At 43.0% G+C, this 19,036-nt stretch overlaps 1 protein-coding gene across 2 annotated transcripts in view; it reads left to right on the forward strand.

Moving 5' to 3' along the window:
* Positions 1–19,036, forward strand: part of GRM3 (glutamate metabotropic receptor 3) — a 75,179-nt gene that overhangs the window by 21,205 nt on the left and 34,938 nt on the right. The gene's annotated exons all lie outside the window — the stretch shown is intronic.

A 19,036-nucleotide genomic window follows, 5' to 3' on the forward strand; every position in this document is an offset into this window, starting at 1 on the left:
CCACATCCGCCAATGAGTTCAATTCCACTTAATTAATTAAACAGACCCTTTTAGCTTCCAGGCCTCTGGGATCATCCACAAGCAAACTGTACGGTTATTTGAAAATTTTCTGGAGGGGGGCGAAAAGCACATTAAATTAGCATTCTTATACAGTAGGATAGTTATACAGGGGCATCTAAGGAGAGGAAGGGGCTAAAAAATGTCAGGCCCCCATTAGAGACCTGATATTGTATCAACGCAGTCACAATTTAAGCAGATGGTGCTTTAAATACAAGATTTTTCTTGTCACACAAAAACAGACACAATTATGTGGGCCATAATCACACAACTGCCTACAACAAGGAAGTTTGCAGGTGTTCCATCTTCCAGGCAGTGAAATATCTGAAACTGTTATTCATGGAAACATTATGATTGGATTATTTAATATCTCGCTAGTGCTTAAATTTCAGTCGGATTTCTTTCCCCAGAAGCTCTTCTTGTTAAAAAAAATAATAATAATAACAATAGAAGTTGATAATCATTCTGAAAATGTAATTCTGTGCCAAGTGGAACAGTGTGAGAGATGAAATGTACTGTATCTTCAAAGGCAATTCAAAATTGCAAATTGATAATTTCACAGTATTATCTTTGACATGCAGTCAGTCTAGAAAACAACGCATTTGATTAGCAGAGTCAAATTAAGGCAAACTGGTGGGTTGACATAAGATTTCATGGCCAGTGCTGAGAACATAGAAGCCCATTTTAACATGGAAGGAGGGACAAATTCTCTGTTGTTTAGACGAAGAATTTGAAAAAGGGGGCCAAACAGCGGCTCCATGCCCACATGTCTATTTGGATCAGTGGGAAGGGCAATTGATAAGGCCAACTAATCTTCGAAGAGATTGATTTAGCCCTAACAAAGCCTGTCAGGCCCAAGATTAAACTACCTTATCACGGCATTAACTAACCATCACAGGAGAATATTTGCAGCTCAGGGTTGAAATAGCAATAGCCCTTAGACTTATATATTGTTTCACATGGATTTGCAGCCCCTCTCTAAGCAGTTTACAGAGTCAGCCTCTCGCCCCCCAACAATTTGGGTCCTCATTTTATCAACCTTGGAAGGATGGAAGGAGGAGTCAGTCTTGAGCTGGCCAGGATTGAACAAGGCAGGGTTACCTTGCAATACTGCACTCTAACCACTGTGCCATCAGGAAGGAGATTAAGAAAGAGAGGGAGGGAGGGAAGGAAGGAGGGAGGGAGGGAATAGCACCTATATACTGCTTCACAGTGCTCTCTAAGTGTTTTATAGAGTCAGCCTCTTTCCCCCAACAATCTGGGTCCTCATTTTACTGACGTTGGAAGGATGGAAGCCTGAGTCAACTTTGAGCCTGGTGAGATTCGAACTGCCAAACTGCGGGCAGCCGGCAGTCAACAGAAGTAGCCTGCAGTATTGCACTCTAACCACTGCACCACTGCAGCCCCCCACGAAATGCTCTCTGAGCTTGGTTGTTTTCTTGCAGGCGTTTCTTCACCCAAGCTAGGTAACATCATCAGTGCTAGTGATGACCATAGCAGTGACCATAGCAGTGGTGGGATTCATTTTTTTTTACTGCTGGTTCTGTGGGTGTGGCTTGGTGGGCGTGGCTTGGTGGGCGTGACAAGGGAAGGAGATACTGTAAAATCCCCCTTCCCTCCCCCACCCCACTGACCTGCTTTCCAGCTCCGTTCTCCTGGGCAGGGCAACCAAAGGAGACCCAGCTGATCAGCTGGGACTCAATGGGAGGCGGAGAAGAGATGGGGTTGGCGGGGCCAGTCAGAGGTGGGAATTGGCCGGTTCTCCGAACGACTCAAAATTTCCACTACCGGTTCTGCAAAATATACCAGGGGATGCTAGATGGTGGTGGAACAGGTAGAATTCTTTGATATATATTAAAGTTATGTCTATGACTTCATAATGATAGAAATTCTACATTATTTTGGAAGCTCACTGATTGGTGCTTTTAGAAAACTTAAGTTTGAAGAGCCCAAATGGTAGAACAATAGAGAAATAGAGTTATCCCAAGCCCCACATTCCTTCACTCTTCAATTCTTCTGGACTAAACATCATGACGGAAAGCATCTGTCTATCTAGCCTAACCCTTTGTTCCTGTAAGATATTTTTGGTGGGGCATTCATGAAACCCAGCAGGAGAGGAGATGAAAGCGAGGAGTACAAAGGAGCCAGTGAGATTCCATTTCCATACCAAATAACTTCCCACAAGCTGTGTCAACTATCTCTAATCAAACAAACGCTCCCCAAAAATCAACATGGTTAACTTTGAAAGAATTAAAGCACGTCCCATCACCTATATGGCTCTGCTGTCTTGGGAACTTCAGCAACGAGCCAGAAATAATTAGCTTTTGATTGTACTGATTGCATCCACCAAAAATGTCCTCAAAAGGGAAAACAACCCCACTCATATCTGGACAGATATCCTGATATGAATTTCAAATATCTCAGCCTTCTGCATCTTAGCAATGGGTTGCAATCATAATTCCCAGAAGGTAGGCTTACTAACCTCAGGAATTGTGGGACACCCCTACCCTCACTAATCCTGTTTGCACGACTTTTTAGAGTTGCCTTGCAACAGACAGAAAGGAGGGGGAAAGCAGTGTCAGGGTGGGGTCAAGGGGAGTGAGCGTGGTGGCCTCGCGGCTCGAACGGGGGGGCGGGGGCCCCGGGGGGGGGGGGGGGGGCAGAGGGGGGGGGGGGGGGTTGGGGGGGGGGTGTTTTTTGTGGGGGGGGGGGTTTTTTTTTTTTGGGGGTTTTTTTTTTTTTTTTTTTTTTTTTTCCTTTTGGGGGGGCCCTTCTTTTTGGCAGCGAAGGGGGGGGGGGGGGGGGGGGGGGGGGGGGGGGGGGGGGGGGGGGGGGTCGCCTTGGTTGAGAGGTCAATCCTAGGCCGCCACAGATGTTTCTCTCTCCCTTGGGTGCAAATAAAAACATGTCTGCTTCCCACTGCTTCCCCCTCCTTTTCTGTTGGCAACTCTAAAAGGCCACAGAAATATTTTATGAGTTGACAGACAGGATATTGCCAACAAGGACTCTTGGGGTTGGTAACATTAAGGAGCGGTGGTGGGATCCTCAAGAAGGCTTAATCTTGAAGAGGGAAAAGGCTGCCTAGGGAAATAGGACCTGGCCTTGTCCTTCTCTCTACCGATCTTCTCAGCCTAAAAATTTTCTGATTTATGATCCCAAGATGCAACTCTGCTGAGCATGTCAATTAGGGTACGTAGGGTAGATTTATGGAGGCCTTTCTGACAAGTGTCTAATTACACGGGCTCCTCCTTAATTTTACCGTGTCTCATTGACCTACAAACATGAGAGATGGAGAGACAGAGACCATCTGCAGAGCTGTGGAAGCCTGTCTCCCTCCGGGCTCCAGCTAAGCGCTCCGGAGTGAAGCAGCAGAACGTCTAATCCAATGAGCAGGAGATCAAAGCCGGCCTGAACATTTCCCTCCGTGGCTCTGCTTTGGTTGGGCTCCTTCGTTTCAAAGTCTGCCGGCTACTTAGGACAGGATGATCGCAAATCGCAAAGCGCTTTTTCCCCTGAGTGATTGGCTTTGACAGGGCCAGTCGCCCACAATCAGACACAATGAAATCAGAGCTGGTTTACACAATGAACCGAGTTGGTGTGGCTGTTCTGGGCGCGCGAAGCTTCCAATGAAACCTGCTCCTTGCACATGCGAGCGCCTTGACACATTGGTGTCGCCTTCCTTTTTTTCACACAACGAGCTGTTCTTCGCGGGTTCAAGATTTCCTTCTTCCACCCCTCAAGAGTGTGTTGGAAGTCCTACGCAAATTCTCTATTCCAACGTCAGTCCAGGAGATGCTCAGGCTGACATTACAATGCAGACAACTTACGGCCCCAATTCAGCCCAACATTCCTGCTGCTAAGTGAGACATTTGTTAACTGAGTTTTGTCCTGTTTTATGACCTTCCTTGCCACTGTTGTGAAGTGAATCGCTGCAGGGGTTAAGTTAGTAACTCGGTTGTTTAGTGAATCTGGCTTCCCTAATGACTTTCCTTGCCAGAAGGTTGCAAAAGGGGATCACATAACCCCAGGACACTGCAACTGTCATAAGTACGAGTCAGTTGCCCAGCATCTGAATTTTGATCACATGATCATGGGGATGCTGCAATGGTTGTAAGTGTGAAAAACATAACTCACTTTTTTCAGTGCTGTCATAATTTTGAACGATCACCAAATGAACTGTTGTAAATTAAGGACTACCTGTATTAGCCACATCCAGGGTCTTCTGGACACATAGTATGTGGTGCCAAAAGAGGTACGATGATTGTTTATTTCACCAGATATTCTGCTGGCATTACCAGGTGATATTCAGAAAAAAACATGCAATTTGCACAATTTTCATGCAGCAAAGAACACCGGCTTACCCCAATCTTTCCTCTTAAGAGGTTTCAATTTGTCAATTAACCCTGGAATGCCCAAGTTTATATATGCATATAGATCAAAAAGCAAGGAAATACTATTTCTTATTTGATATATTCAAGATACACAGGATTTTAAATCTGAAGGGTTGATATGCTCGAATATTTGGGGGTGTGGTAGCAGAGGTGGGATTCAGCCGGTTCTGACCAGTTCTGGAGAACTGGTAGCGGAAATTTTGAGTAGCTCAGAGAACCGGCCAATTCCCACCTCTGACGGCCCCGCCAACCCCATCTCTTCTCCGCCTCCCATTGAGTCCCAGCTGATCGGCTGGGTCTCCTTTGGTTGCCCTGCACAGGAGAACGGAGCAGGAAAGCAGGTTAGTGGGGTGGGGAGGGAAGGGGGATTTTGCAGTATCTCCTTCCCCTGCCACGCCCACCAAGCCACGCCCACAGAACCAGTAGTAAAAACATTTGAATCCCACCGCTGCGTGGTAGTCCATTTATTAGTTGCGCTAATTGATATGAAGTGTGATTTCTTTGGACTGCTGGGTGTGGGTTTTGGGTTTTGTACTTGTGTATGTCTTTAAGCTACTTTTAACATCCAGATTCATGTATTTGAGATGAGCAGCCCCATGAATTTAATCAATAACTAAACACTGTGCAAAAACCTGACTTTGTGGAAGGGTGCTGTGCGGTCTCAGTCACACCAAAGGGAATTGGGTTATTTTATATTATTTTTTTGAAATTTTAATGAGCTCAGTACAGCTTTGTGAGTATTACACTTAAGGATTGTGATTGCTGTACCAGTTACCTGTGAATAAAAAATATGTTCCTGGCAAGTGGTGGTTTATTCCAAAACCTCAGAAATCTTTGTGCTTCGGTGACCCCTGAGCATATTTGTATGAAGATGAGATGAAGTTTCTCTTTTCCCAGTTCCTTTTGACGTCTCCACCAAGATTTTGCAGGTCGGTTGCTGCTTAGACTGCATATAGCTATTGGCAGGGTTCTGCAGGTGAGCTCACCTGGCAACCCTTCGCTGGGCTCAGAAGGCACCTGGGTTTGGCTAGTGCTTGAATGGAAGAACCACAGTGGTGAATTCTCCTTTTTCTTTAGATTACAAGCATTTCTAGGTCCTTCTTATATTTTGATTTTCAAAATGCCACCTGAATTACTTCAGTAAGTAACTCAAGGTGGTGAACATGCACTAGATTCCTTCCTTCTCCTGTTTCCCCCACAACGGCAACCCTGTGAGGTGAGTTGGGCTGAGAGGTGGCCCAAAGTCACCTAGCCGGTTTTCATGGTTAAGGTGGGACTAGAACTCACTGATTCCTGGTGATTGGTCCAAAGGCACCCAGCTGGCTTTCATGGCTAAAAGGGGACTAGAACTCATCATCTCCTAGTAATAGGCCCAAAGTCACCCAGCCAGCTTTTGTGCCTAATGCAGGACTAGAACTCACAGTCTCCTGGTGATTGGCCCAGAGGCACCCAACCAGTTTTCATGCCTGAGGTGGGACCACCAACTCCTGGTGATTGGTTCGTGCCTAAGGTGCAACTAGAACTCACTAAGGCGAGACTAGATGTTTTATTTTATATAGTAAAACCTATAGAAGTGTTTTGCAAGTACCTCCTATATTCTATTGCTACCTCTTGCAACCTCCTTTGAAATGTATTGTCCCTTTTCTAACCCCAAGAGGTGCTGACACTTAGCTGAGAAGACTCCTGTGCAGAGGCATAAGTAGCAATAAATCAATTTGTCAGACCTTTGGGTGTGACCTGGTCTTTTACGCCTGACAATCACATTGTATATTAATTCTATTGCTTCATGTAATTTTAACTGTAGAAGAGACTATCTGTAGATCCGGACTGAACTGCAGGCTCCTTGGTGCTGTCTGAGCTTGGTGGTTCTTTTGCAGACATTTCATGACCCAACTAAGTAACATCATCAGTGCTAGAAGGGAGTGGGATTTGCAAATCCCACTCCCTTCTAGAAAGCAAGCTCAGAGAGCACCAAGGACCCCACAATTGTAACTGTGGCTTCATTTTTAATAGTGGTTCTGTTTGAACCATGTGCAGTGATGGTATTCAGCCGGTTTGCACCGGTTTGGGACAACCGGTTGTTAAATTTCTGAGAAGTTTGGTGAACTGGTTGTTGGAAGAAATCATTCGGGCAGAGAACCGGTTGTTAAATTATTTGAATCCCACCACTGACCATGTGGTATAAGTATATAAGTAAATCAACTCGTGGTATATGTGTATAAATAAATCAATGCGTGGGTTGGGTTGCTTGATACAAGGTGGTATTTCTGGGAATTTGATCCACTGAATTTGCAGGACAAAGAGATCCCACACAGACCAAGTCAAAGAGAGAACTGATATGTGGAAGTTGGGTCCCTCTGGTAATTCGGGTGTCACAAATGCAGACCAACCCTGCAGGTCCTCACTTGTGAATCCCCAGGAACCACGGGAGGGGCTGCCTCATCTTTCTAAGTCTCTTTTCTTTGCAAAAGCCATCATCGTTCTTGGAGTTCCTCCCAGAGAGCTGGCTGGTCCTGAGCCACTGGGAGGTTCGTGTGGGTGGCAGAACATGGGCGTGTTTTGTTTTTTTACACAACAACAAAACAATCCCCAAATAAGAAAAGGTGTTAGTTTGGGGCACAACGCCCTTGATTAAGTGGGAATGGGCCCCTGCTGTCTCAGCAGCCAGAAGAAATGCAGCCAGTTTGCCAGCTCCCTCCTTGGCACTTGGCTGGCCCTTAAAGAGGTTGGCGCTCTCCACGGGACTTAATCAGCGCCCTGTCCCCATTCATCTGTTTAAACACATTTCCATTAGTCACTCCAAGTAGGGAGGGTTGAATTGGCTTAAAGGGAATGAATGAATGAGAGGCAGAAATTGCAATGAGAGCTGGCCAAGATGGGGCCTCCAGAATGATGGGTGGAAGGAGTTTTTGTTGTTGTTGTTGTTGTTGTTGTTTTTGGGTGTTAAGAAAACGAATGTGTTAAGAACAGGCGACAAAAGAACCTGTGAGAAAGAGCTGTGCTAGTTGTTCCACGTCAAGGGTGCAGAATTGGCTTTCTCTTCCTACCAGAAACCGATTTGCAAAAGACAAATGGACACTTTTATGAACACAAATCACAGAAAAAGTTCTTCCTGAAACACGACACACACCGTGAATATTAGCAAAGCCCCTGGAATTCTTACTTTTCAGACTCACAGTGTTGCGTCTCCGGGATCTGTAAAGCTGGTCTACTCAAATACACACCAACATCACAAAGCCCCAATCCTAGTCCGTGTGTTCAGCTCAAGCCAAAGAAACATCACCCTATTCCTCACAGGGAAATGGGTTTTCCTAAATACCCATGAATGAGAGAAATGCAGGAGAAACTTCCCTACTTTTTATTTTTCTGCCCAAAAAGAAAGAACGTGAATGTCACTTCCATTCCAATGGAACATGTGGGAAAAGGCGCTTTAGAGGAGCCAAAAATTCAGACCAGACCAGAAATATCTTGGGATGTTTCCACCCCGATTTATTTCCTATTTCCTTGGTTACTTTCAGACATTTTTATCTTTTGTATAAATGTGCTTAACGTAATAGAAGGCAGACAAAAAGAAGAAAGGAAACCCCAGAGTTACAAGGAAAGGATAAAAATATAACGAAAGAAAAGGTTTTGTCCTGATTAGCTTGATCGGATCTGTTCATATCAGCTTCTGCCCATGTGGCTCGAAATCAGTGGTCCCCAAACTTGGCAACTTTAAGACTTGTGGACTTCAACTCCCAAAATTCCTCAGCCAACATAGTCTTAAAGTTACCAAGTTTTGGGACCTCTGCTCTAAATCAAAATCCCAGTTTGTACCTAGAATATCTCCAACCAGGGGAAAAATATCACACCTTCCTCAGTCTGACCTACAATGCCAAGAATTGAGGAAAGTGAGTGAGTGAAGACTGTGTGAATCTACCACCTCTATGGCCTTTGCAGTTCAGGAACTTGATCCTGGTCAACTAATCATACCCTCTAACCACCTTTGACTATCCCTGGATTCTATTTTCTAAGCTTCATGTGGTGGGCTGCCCTTCATATATTTGTTGTTGATCCTCTTTGATCCGTAACATCTGGCTAATTTGGCCTATACTCGGAGCATTTTTCTTGATTGGTTTAATTCAGTTAATCTGCTTTAATTTGGAAAATTCATTTACATGATTTAATTTGTCTTCATACAGATGCAGGTAACAGCAACCCTAACCATGAAGCAAAAAATCAGACCCCCCTCCACCTCCTCCACCTCCTCCTCCTCCTCCTCTCTGCAAATCCCACTCCCTTCTAGCATGGACGACGTTCCACAGTTGGGTCATAAAATGTCTGCAAGAAAATCATCAAGCTCAGAGCACCAAGACCCCACAGTCCTCCTTCCTCCTCCTCCTCCTCCTCCTCCTCCTCTTCCTCCTCCTCCTTCCCATTCATGTAAATGGCATGTACAATGTTGTTGTAGAATGCAACTAAACCAAGAGATTCAAAGGAGTTTTTCCGCAGACAAAGCCAGTATGGGTATTCACTCAAAAAAAGATATTAAAAATATATATATGGTGGGAGTGGGTGGGTGGGAAAACCCATCTTCCTGCTCCAAAGCTGCCTGCCATTATCACGGCAGGTAGCAGAGACAGCAGAATTGGACACAGTGAGTGCTTGGATGAGGGACCTCCAAGGAACCCTGGTCTCTAAACTAAATGGATAACTCAGAAAAACATCCAAGGAGAAACTGCTTGCCCATATTGCCAAGAAAACTACACAGTTACGCCCACAAAGTCACACACACACCCCAAAATAATAAATGAGCAGGCAAGGTGCATGTATGTGTATTTGTGAACATTTGTGCATCTTCGTGGTTGTACCTATAAAAAACCTGTAAATACGTCTTTGCTCAAACAAAGGACGGAGCCAGTTTGGGTTATAGGTTAAGGTGTTGACCGAGAAACCAGGAGATAGTGAGTTCTAGTCCTGCCTTACTGGGTGACTGGCCCAAAGCCAACGGCCAACTTTGGGCCAGTCACTTTCTCTCAGCACAACCAACCTCACAAGGCTGTTGTTGTGGGGAAAATAGGAGGAGGAAGGAATATTGTGTGTTCACCCCCTTGAGTTATTTATCAAAATAATAAAGGCAAGATATAAGTAAGTAAGTAAGTAAATAGAGAGAGGAAGGGAGGAAGGGAGGGAGGAAGGAAGGAAGGAAGGAAGGAAGGAAGGAAGGAAGGAAGGAAGGAAGGAAGGAAGGAAGGAAGGAAGGAAGGAAGGAAGAAAGAAAGAAAGAAAGAAAGAAAGAAAGAAAGAAAGAAAGAAAGAAAGAAAGAAAGAAAGAAAGAAAGAAAGAAAGAAAGAAAGAAAGTCTCCATCATTATCTTGTAGATTGGAGACTATCTGGAGAGGAACAGTCTTAATTACACCAAAATGGGGTGATGACTGAATAATCACCATGTGTCATTTAGTGTTTTGGAGACTTTATTAACGTCTAACAGGTTCTGAACTTTCCTCAAGAAAATGCACCAGAGCAACTGATTTCATCTCCATTTTCCGCGTTTGTTCTCCAGCGCCATGGAGAGAATCAATATACACAGTAGCAGTGTCACAATCAGCCACATGATCAGTTTATCTCTCTGGTTGTGGAGCACCTGTGAGGAGCCTTACCCACAAATACACAATGATGCACACGTTTCCCAGGCTTTCTGATTTCAGCCCAGGTGAGATATGTATCCTGTCATATCCAGGAGGCTGGAAGCTGCCTGAACTCTGAGTCTCATTTTATGACAATGGTGAGACACCTCCGTCCAGTCTGGGATTCCATTTTTTTACTACCAGTTCTGTGGGTCTGGTTCTGTGGGTGTGGCATGGCTTGGAGGGTGTGGCTTGGTGGTCGTGGCAGGGGAAGGTTCCTGCAAAATCCCCCTTCCCTCCCCACCCCACTAACCTGCTTTCCAGCTCTGTTCTCCTGTGCAGGGCAACCAAAAGGAGACCCAGCCGATCAGCTGGGACTCAATGGGAGGCAGAGAAGAGATGTGGGAGCCAGTCAGAGGTGGGAATTGGTCGGTTCTCCAAACTACTCAAAATTTTTGCTACTGGTTCTCCAGAACCGGCTGAATTCCACCTCTGCCTCCGTCTCAGCTTCCCTTACAACAACTCGGTCGCTGCATAGATTCCCTTGGTGCAAATGGTTCTATAAACTCTGAAAAATGGAAAAAGCCACATTTTCCCCCTGAGCCAAAAGTGTTGCAAAATGGCTTCCGTGACATCCTGAGATTGAGATCACTAAACAGCCTGGCACATTTGGCTATTAGCTGTTATCAGTGGCTCCCTGAATATCCTTATTTTAGTCCAGCTACATATTTATGATCAGCTGCCATGAAGCCCCAATTTTCCCAGTTCTGTGTTGTTTAATTGCCCCCTCTCCCCCCCACTTTTTTTTTTGCTGCTGCTGCTGCTTCCAGAGGTGGCATTATAGACTACAAACTCATCTTCTGAATCCATAATTCAGGGTGGTGGAAGAGTGGCTACCTGCAAGCCACTTCTTTACAACTCTTTGCAAGTGCCAGCTCTGACTCTGATTGATCCCAGGCTGTTTACTGCTTTCAGGCACTGAGTAAATTATTTCTGGGTTTGCTCTGATATAGCTGAAATTGCAGCAAAGCTGGCATTTTCTTGTAAATCACTGCAACTTATAACAGTCTTAGTGGGAAAAGATGCTTTAATTGTGTGTTTCTCTCTCTCTCTCTCTCTCTCTGCCTCTGTCTCTCTTAAAGATGCTTTGATTGTGTGTATGTGTGTATGTGAGAGAGACAGAGAGAGAAAGAAAGCATACTACTGCCCAATCATAGTAAATCCAAATGCCTGGGAAGTTAAGTGGTTGGATGGACAGATAGATGGATGGACACATATACAGACACAAATTAGACAGAGACAGAGAGAGATAAAAAGAAAATGGTGGGTGGAGAATGAGAGAGAGAGAGAGAGAGAGAGAGAGAATAGATAAATGTAGATAGAAATTAAATTAAATTAAAATGGATATGAAATTTGTAAATTAAATCAAGGTGGGTCGTTGATAGCATGACCATGGATGTCCCAAAGGTCCTTTTTCAGGAGGCAACTCAGCTTTCTGGTTTTTCCTTGAAGACATTTCACTTCTCATGCAAGAAGCTTCTTCAGCTCTGACTGGACGGTGGGGAATGGAAAGATTTAGATTCCTTGCAGACAGCTGGTCATTTGTATCCTTTTAGAGGGTCGTTGAGGCCACTTGGAGGTTTATCTGTGTCTGAGAATCTCCGCAGAAGATGACTATGGATGCCATCTAAGTTTTTGTGACATAGACATACTCCTGCAGAGTGGCCTGTATAACAATAATTGTCATTTGAAATCGGGATAGAACATGGGGCCAATTCTTTTTCAAATTATATTCACCAGAAACAGATGTCCCTTCAGCAAGCAAGTATAAAATCCTTGGTATTCCTGTTTCTTGAACTGATTATGTTCATTCATGTTCTTAATATCGGAGAGCAATGATTTTGCCATGAGAAATGGAGAATCTAGCAATGGCACAGTCTGAATTCACTGAATGGTGTTTTGAGTTCTAAATACTGCACGAGTTTTAATTAAAAAGCATGCAAATCCTATTTTTGAATTAAAACAAATCACACTTTTGACTAGGTTAGATGGCTTGCCTGATCAAATGGTTTTTTTTAATAACTTGTGCAGAAATAAATAATTCGCTGCCATGTGCCAAGTCAAGTTAAAAATAAGGGAAATAGAAATGTCTGAGACTTTTATATATAAAGATAAGTCATTTTAATTGCTGAAATTCTTCCAAATTATAATTAAGACAGATGACTGCATTTAGTTTTAATTATTAATCTTTTGCAAGAGAATACCATAATTACATTTTTTTAAAACTAGTTGTGATTCTACTTGAAGTAAAAACATCCCAATGGTTTAAAATCTATCTGGGCAAATATGGCATCCGGTAGATTCTTGTAGACATTTTCTCAGCTTTTTATCACTGTTAATAAAGTGATCTCTGATAATTGATCAAATTTGACTTCGAGTATTATTCACATGGCCTTACTTATATGCATTAGCCAAGTTTTTAGAAGGAAAGTGTGTAAGCAGGCAGTTGCCCAGAGGTGGTATTGAGCCGGTTCTGACCAATTCTGGAGAACCGGTAGTAGAAGTTTTGAGTCGTTCGGAGAACCAGCCAATCCCACCTCTGACTGGCCCTGCCAGCCCCATCTCTTCTCTGCCTCCCATCGAGTCCCAGATGATCGGCTGGGTCTTCTTTGGTTGCCCTGGCCAGGAGAACGGAGCTGGAAAGCAGGTCAGTGGGGTGGGGAAGGAAGGGGGATTTTGCAGTATCTCTTTCCCCTGGCACGCCCACCAAGCCACACCCACCAAGCCACGCCCACAGAACCGGTAATTAAAAAAATGAACCCCACCACTGCAGTCACCTAGCAGCTGAGTTGTGAATCTGCCTCAGTCACAAAACCCATGGCCCATTACTGTCCTTACAGTTTCTTTGTGAGACAATTGTGAGATGACAATTGGTTGCTTCTTGTCCTGTCCTCGGGCACTTTGGAGAATAGATTTGCCCCCTCTTCTCTCTGATAGCCCCTCAAATAAAGTTCACCAAACCTGGGTTGAAAAAGACAGGTCCACCATTCTCTCAGAGAATGGTTAAACCCGTGTATTCTGGTGCGTTACGTTGATATATTGCTCCAACAGTGTTTTCCAATATGTTCATATAGCATTACATGAGCAGGCACTTCTGAAAATTGCTTGCCAAGAAAACTGCAGGGACAGAATCAAGAGCATATGAAGTATTAGTACTGCTTTATAAGGTCTTGGTAAGACCATGCTTGTAATACCACATCCAGTTTTGGTCACTATAATATATATAATATAAAGAATATGTTGAGACTCTGGAAAGAATGCAGAGAAGAGCAACAAAGATGATTAAGGGATTGGAGGCCAAAACATGCAAAGAACGGTTGCAGGAACTGGGTCTGGCTAGTCTAATAAAAAGAAGGACTAGCGGGGACATGATAGCAGTCTTCCAATATCTCAGGGGCTGCCCCAAAGAAGAGGGAGTCAAGCTATGCTCCAAAGCACAAGAGGGCAGGACAAGAAAGAAGGGATGGAAACCAACCAAGGAGAGATCCAACCTAGAACAAAGGAGAAATTTCCTGACTGTTACAACAATTAATCAGTGGAATGGGTTGCCTTCAGAAGTTGTCATTTGTCTGGGATGGTATAGGTTCTCCTGCTTGAGCAGGGGGTTGGACTAGATGACCTCTAAAGTCCCTTTAAGCTCTGTTATTCTGTTTTCCTCTGTCTGACTTGTCTCGGTGGTCTCACAATTGTACAGAAGGAAAAAATGGTTATGGCATTTATGTATTTAGCCTTCTATCCCTGTTGAAGCATCTCTACATTTATCCATTAATTCGATGCAATTGCAGTTTGCTAAGTAATTAGCGATCTCACTTGTTTCAGAGTTTTTAGATAAATAAAGAATAATGTTCTCTGATAGATTTAGGTGTCACTTTTTACTTAGTTAACGGGATCTGATTTATCAAGTTTGCTATTAGTACTAACCGTATTTCTTGTTTTCTAAATGCAGAAGCTATAATTTGAAGGAATTCATATTGTCTGTATTCCACGAAGACATTAAACTGATATTAATGTCTTCACCATCCAGTGCTAATAACTTTATACATTATCTTTAGAACTGCATAATTTTCAGCACTTCCAAAACACTTGTCTCTTGTCTCCAGTATAACTTTTCCCCCCCTATTTTATCGTTTAATCTTTGCTTTAGGTAGATAATTGCTTCATAGGTATCACGGATCATTTGTAAATTCGCTAAGCCGTTCCAGAAATGAGTAAAGTTACAAAACATGACTCCAAAAAGATTAACCCTAGGCTCCTTGCTGGTTTTGCTCAGTTACATCCAAAACCTATTTACGTAGTGAAATTATTTCATTCATGATTACAGCTGCAAGGTTAAGAGATGCTAAATTATTCAAGTGTGGCAAAACAAAGTAAATACGATAGATTAAAAGAAAGATAACAGATCCATTGTTCTGAAATTAGAAAATATGTACTGAATGTTTCTAGAATAAATCCTAATCTTCAGAAAAGGACTGCCTTTTGGGACAATCTGTGGTAGATTTTGGTCATTTGATGCACCAAATATGGATTCAATAATATCATTAATTTTCCACTGATTCATTGTTGAAAGAGTGGTTGCTTCCAGTTGGGAAAGTTATGCATTTCAGCTATTTTTTATTTTATTTTTTATATTTGGTATGTCTCTGTCATCAGCAAAACTTGATACATCATAAATCATAGGATGGGAGCACATGCAACAATCATTTATACATCCGCATGCTCATATCACCCAAAGTCCTTAAATAAAGCTATGTAAGTCACTGCAAAATGCCATGTCATTGGTCCTAAAGTAAGAGGGATTATTTCACCAGATCTAAATAAAGCCTCGGGGCATCTACAGGGGTGGACAGAAAAATCAAGGTGACAGCCACATCCAGAGTCCTGGTTCACACCCGTTCAAAAATTAGCCTCTATGCTGTTAAAAGAAACCTCAACATATTCTGTATGAGTGTGTGTCAGATCACCTCACGTTGCATTAGCAGCAACATCTGTACAAAAAAAAACAACACTGTATAAAGATGGCTCAGAAGTGCTGTCCTCACACTTTACAATGCCTTACGTAAAAACAAGTCACACTTGAATTGTTGTGTCATCATGCATGTGGTTTTTTTTCTCACACCTTCCGCACATGCCCCCAGAGGTTACAGGATTTTGTTGTGGGGGTACATTTAATTGGTTTTAAAAAATCAATCTTCTCTTTTTAATAATGTCACTCTCCCTCAGGATCATGGACATCCTTTAGTACTATGGATATGGGATTATGTAGATAAAAACAGTTTTAATTTTACAAAAAATACTCCTCCTATCTGGATTCTGTAATTTGCAGAAATCAAGCATCATTCTTCTTTCTTTCCTTCCTTCCTTCTTTCTTTCCTCCCCTTCTCCTCCTCCTCCTCCTCCTCCTCCTCCTCCTTCTATCTGTATTGTGTAATTTGCAGAAATCAAGCATCATTCTTCCTTTCTTCTTTCTTTCTTTGTCGCCTCCTTCTTGTTCTGCTCTTATTCTGTAATTTGCTGAAATCAAGCATCATTTTTCTTTCTTTTCTTCCTTCCTTTTCTTTCTTTCTTTCCTCCCCTTCTTCTTCTCCTCCTCCTCCTCCCTCTTCTATCTGTTTTCTGTAATTTGCAGAAATCAAGCATCATCCTTCCTTCCTTCCTTCTTTTCTTTCTTTCCTCCTCCTTCTCGTTGCTGAGGCCAACCTCCAGTTCATGGATTTTACCCAGGTGGCCTTCTGTATAATTAAAAGGGATTTTAGGTCCCACAAAATCAGCATGCCCCATGGTCCATCTGACTTAGATTTCATGAAAAAATTACATTAGGAGCACGAATTCTCTTGCAATGAAATCTGTTCTAAGTCCCTTTAGAAAAACAGCTTCCAGTGACCAAGTCAAAATCTCATCAGAAATGCCTCTATTTTGGAGCTATCCTGTCTAACTTTGGATTAATCCATTACAGCGTTTAGTAAACTTGAATGGTATCAGCTAATATTTAGAAGTTGGTCTGAGAATTGAAACCATTCTGGCACTAATTGCAAGAATTAGATTTAAAAAATTTAACATGTGGTAGCTATATTTAATTCAGCTATATTACACTTCTATTAATATCTTCAACATAGTGCCTATGCTGAAATGTTGAAGTTTTTTTTTTTAAAGTTATTTGTCTTCTGACTGATGTTCGATCTGAGGAAAGCTTTCAAAGTTTTCTTTAAATTTCACTTTATGCAAAACTTTAATGATAACAAATTTTCAGTCCAGGATTTCCATGTTTGCTTGACTCTGGAAGGAGTAGTGCAAGGAAGAGCAACAAAGAGGATTAGGGGACTGGAGGCTAAAACATATGAAGAACGGTTGCAGGAACTGGGTAGGTCTAGTTTCATGAAACGGACCAGGGGTGACTTGATAGCCATGTTCCAATATTTGAGGGGCTGCCTCAAAAAAGAAGGGGCTCAAGCTATTCTCCAAAGCACCTGAAGGCAGGACAAGAAGCAATGGATGGAAATTCATCAAGGAAAGAAGCAACCTGGAATTAAGGAGAAACTTCATAACAGGGAGGACAGTTCACCAGTGGAACAGCTTGCCACCAGAAGTTGTGATTGCTCCATCACTGGAGGTGTTTAAGAAGAGACTGGACAGCCATTTGTCTGGAATGGCATAGAATCTTGGCCTTGAGCAGGGGGTGGACTAGAAGACCTCCAAGGTCCCTTCCAACTCTGTTATTCTGTTATCTCCAGTTGAAACCGAGGCACAGCTGTTCTGTAGCAGAAAGTGATGCCTATCAGCTGGCTGTCCTTTTAGGTACTTTCATTAACAGAGCCCTGATCCAGCTAAATCCTTGGTTGTTTGTTCTGTGCCTCTGCTTATAACCAATGCCTTCTCTTGTGTTCTTTTTCAAAATTGGAGGCATCGATACATATTCCAAAATAAAATATAAGGTGGGTTTTTTTTAAAAAAAAAATCACAATAGGTGAAGCCTCATAAGATCTCATATTAGAATTCCAACAACATTGATGTCGTTCTTACATCAGCTTTAAAGAGATTTGAGATCTGGGACACTTCATGAGATTCAGCCACTTTTTACTTCTCCGAACCAAAATCGAAGGAATTGAGATAAAGGTGGTTGAAGGGAGAGGAAAGGCAGGCTTTGAAGGGTTCTCACAAAGAAAAGAGTTGGTTTCCAACACCCAAGGCTGTAGAACAAGGGATCATGTCTAAAATGACAGAAAGACAGACCAGAAAATGTAAGGAGTGGTGCGGTGCCTAGAGGTGGAACTCTCACCTCACACTCAGGAGGCTGTGAGTTCAATTCTAGGTAGAGGCAGGTATTTTTCTCTCTTGGGGCAGACTGAGAATATTTCTGCTGAACAAAACTCTGCATTGGTGACAGGAAGGGCATCCGGCCAGTAAACCTTCTGCTAGCTCCATTCAGTTGCCCAGACTCCACCTTGCAAAAGATTATGGAGTCATTAAAAGGAAGGGAGAAAAACGTAAAGTACAGAAAGGGAAACTCACTAGTATAACCAAGGAAGGCAATCAATTTCTCTTCCATTGAGCTATCCAAGAAAAGATGTTTAAGTTTAGATTTGTTAGATTAGATATCCAGGACTATAATCCTATGGTTCTATGACATAATACATGCTAGAACAGGGGTGTCAAAATCTCATCCTCACAGCAGTGTCACGTGATGCATTGGGACTTTCCCTCCCTTCACTAAATTGCACGTGGGCCTGGCCAGCGCATGACACAGTCTGGGAGTAGGAGGAATAACCGGCTTGGTGAGGTTGAGGCAAAGAGATGAAGGAGAAGAGCACAGATGGACAGAATCAAGGATGTCATGTAAGCATCCTTGGAAGAAGACCTGTGAACCATAACCAGACAGGTGGAGGTGGAGAATATTGTACCACACCATCTGCAGGAGTCATGCCTGACTTGATGGCACAAATTACTTTTGAAAAGATCGTGTCATAGCCTCCTGAACTAGAAGTTGTTGCTGAACCCAACCTCTAACTTGGCTCCTATAAATTACGGACAGTCAAACATCGCCCAAAGAAAGAAAACCTACAGTAGCCTCTAACGTTACGAAGTTGGTGCCTGGGCTTGGTTTCCCTCCAAATGTTTAATAGACCTTTCCTTGATTACTAACTTGAACAAAACAGCACAGTGTTTTATCTACATCACTTTCATGGTTGGCTTCTCGCCCAGGAGAAGAGTCCATGTGAGTGTGCAGACGTGGGAAAAATCAATACAGCGCTTGGGGAAAAAAGATTTATTACCAGGCCCAACGCTTGTGGCCTATGTGCTCTTGTGACATCCACAATTAAAACATACAAGCAAGCAGGTGGAATCCGCCATCCATCATGCTGTATTCATTCTTTCTTTCTTTTTTAACGCCTGCCACAGTTCCAGAGATCGTCGGGCCGCGCTCGGTGGAGCTGTTAAAATAATCAGGCTGATCACGGGATGTAATTTGCTGTGGCTTCTCACTCGCTCACAAAACATGTGTTTTATTAACCGCAACATCGTACACCCGTGAGAATGAAGACGGAGGGGCGACATTTGTGTGATGCAATCATTACTATCCTTCAGTGTTTTGTGGGTGTGGTGCATGAGTGTATGAGGGTGTGGAATTTTAGGCTAATTTGCGGAAGTTACTTTTCTAATGTTGAGCGGATTCTCTATAGATTGCAGATTAACAGAGTTGGAAGGGACCTTGTAGGTCATCTAATCCAACCCCCTGCCCAAGCAGGAGACCTTATATCGTTTCTGACAGATGGTACTCCAGTCTCTTATTAAAAGCCTTCGGAGATGAAGCTCCTACAACTTCTGAAGGCAACTTCTGTTCCATTGGTTGATTGCTTTCACAGTCAGAAATTCCTCCTTATTTCCAGGTTGAATCTCTCCTTGATCAGTTTCCATCCATTATTCCT

The sequence above is a fragment of the Notechis scutatus genome, chromosome 6, assembly GCF_049901735.1.
Source record: "Notechis scutatus isolate UNSWTSFEM ecotype Mainland chromosome 6, rNotScu1.2, whole genome shotgun sequence".
NCBI lineage: Eukaryota > Metazoa > Chordata > Lepidosauria > Squamata > Elapidae > Notechis > Notechis scutatus.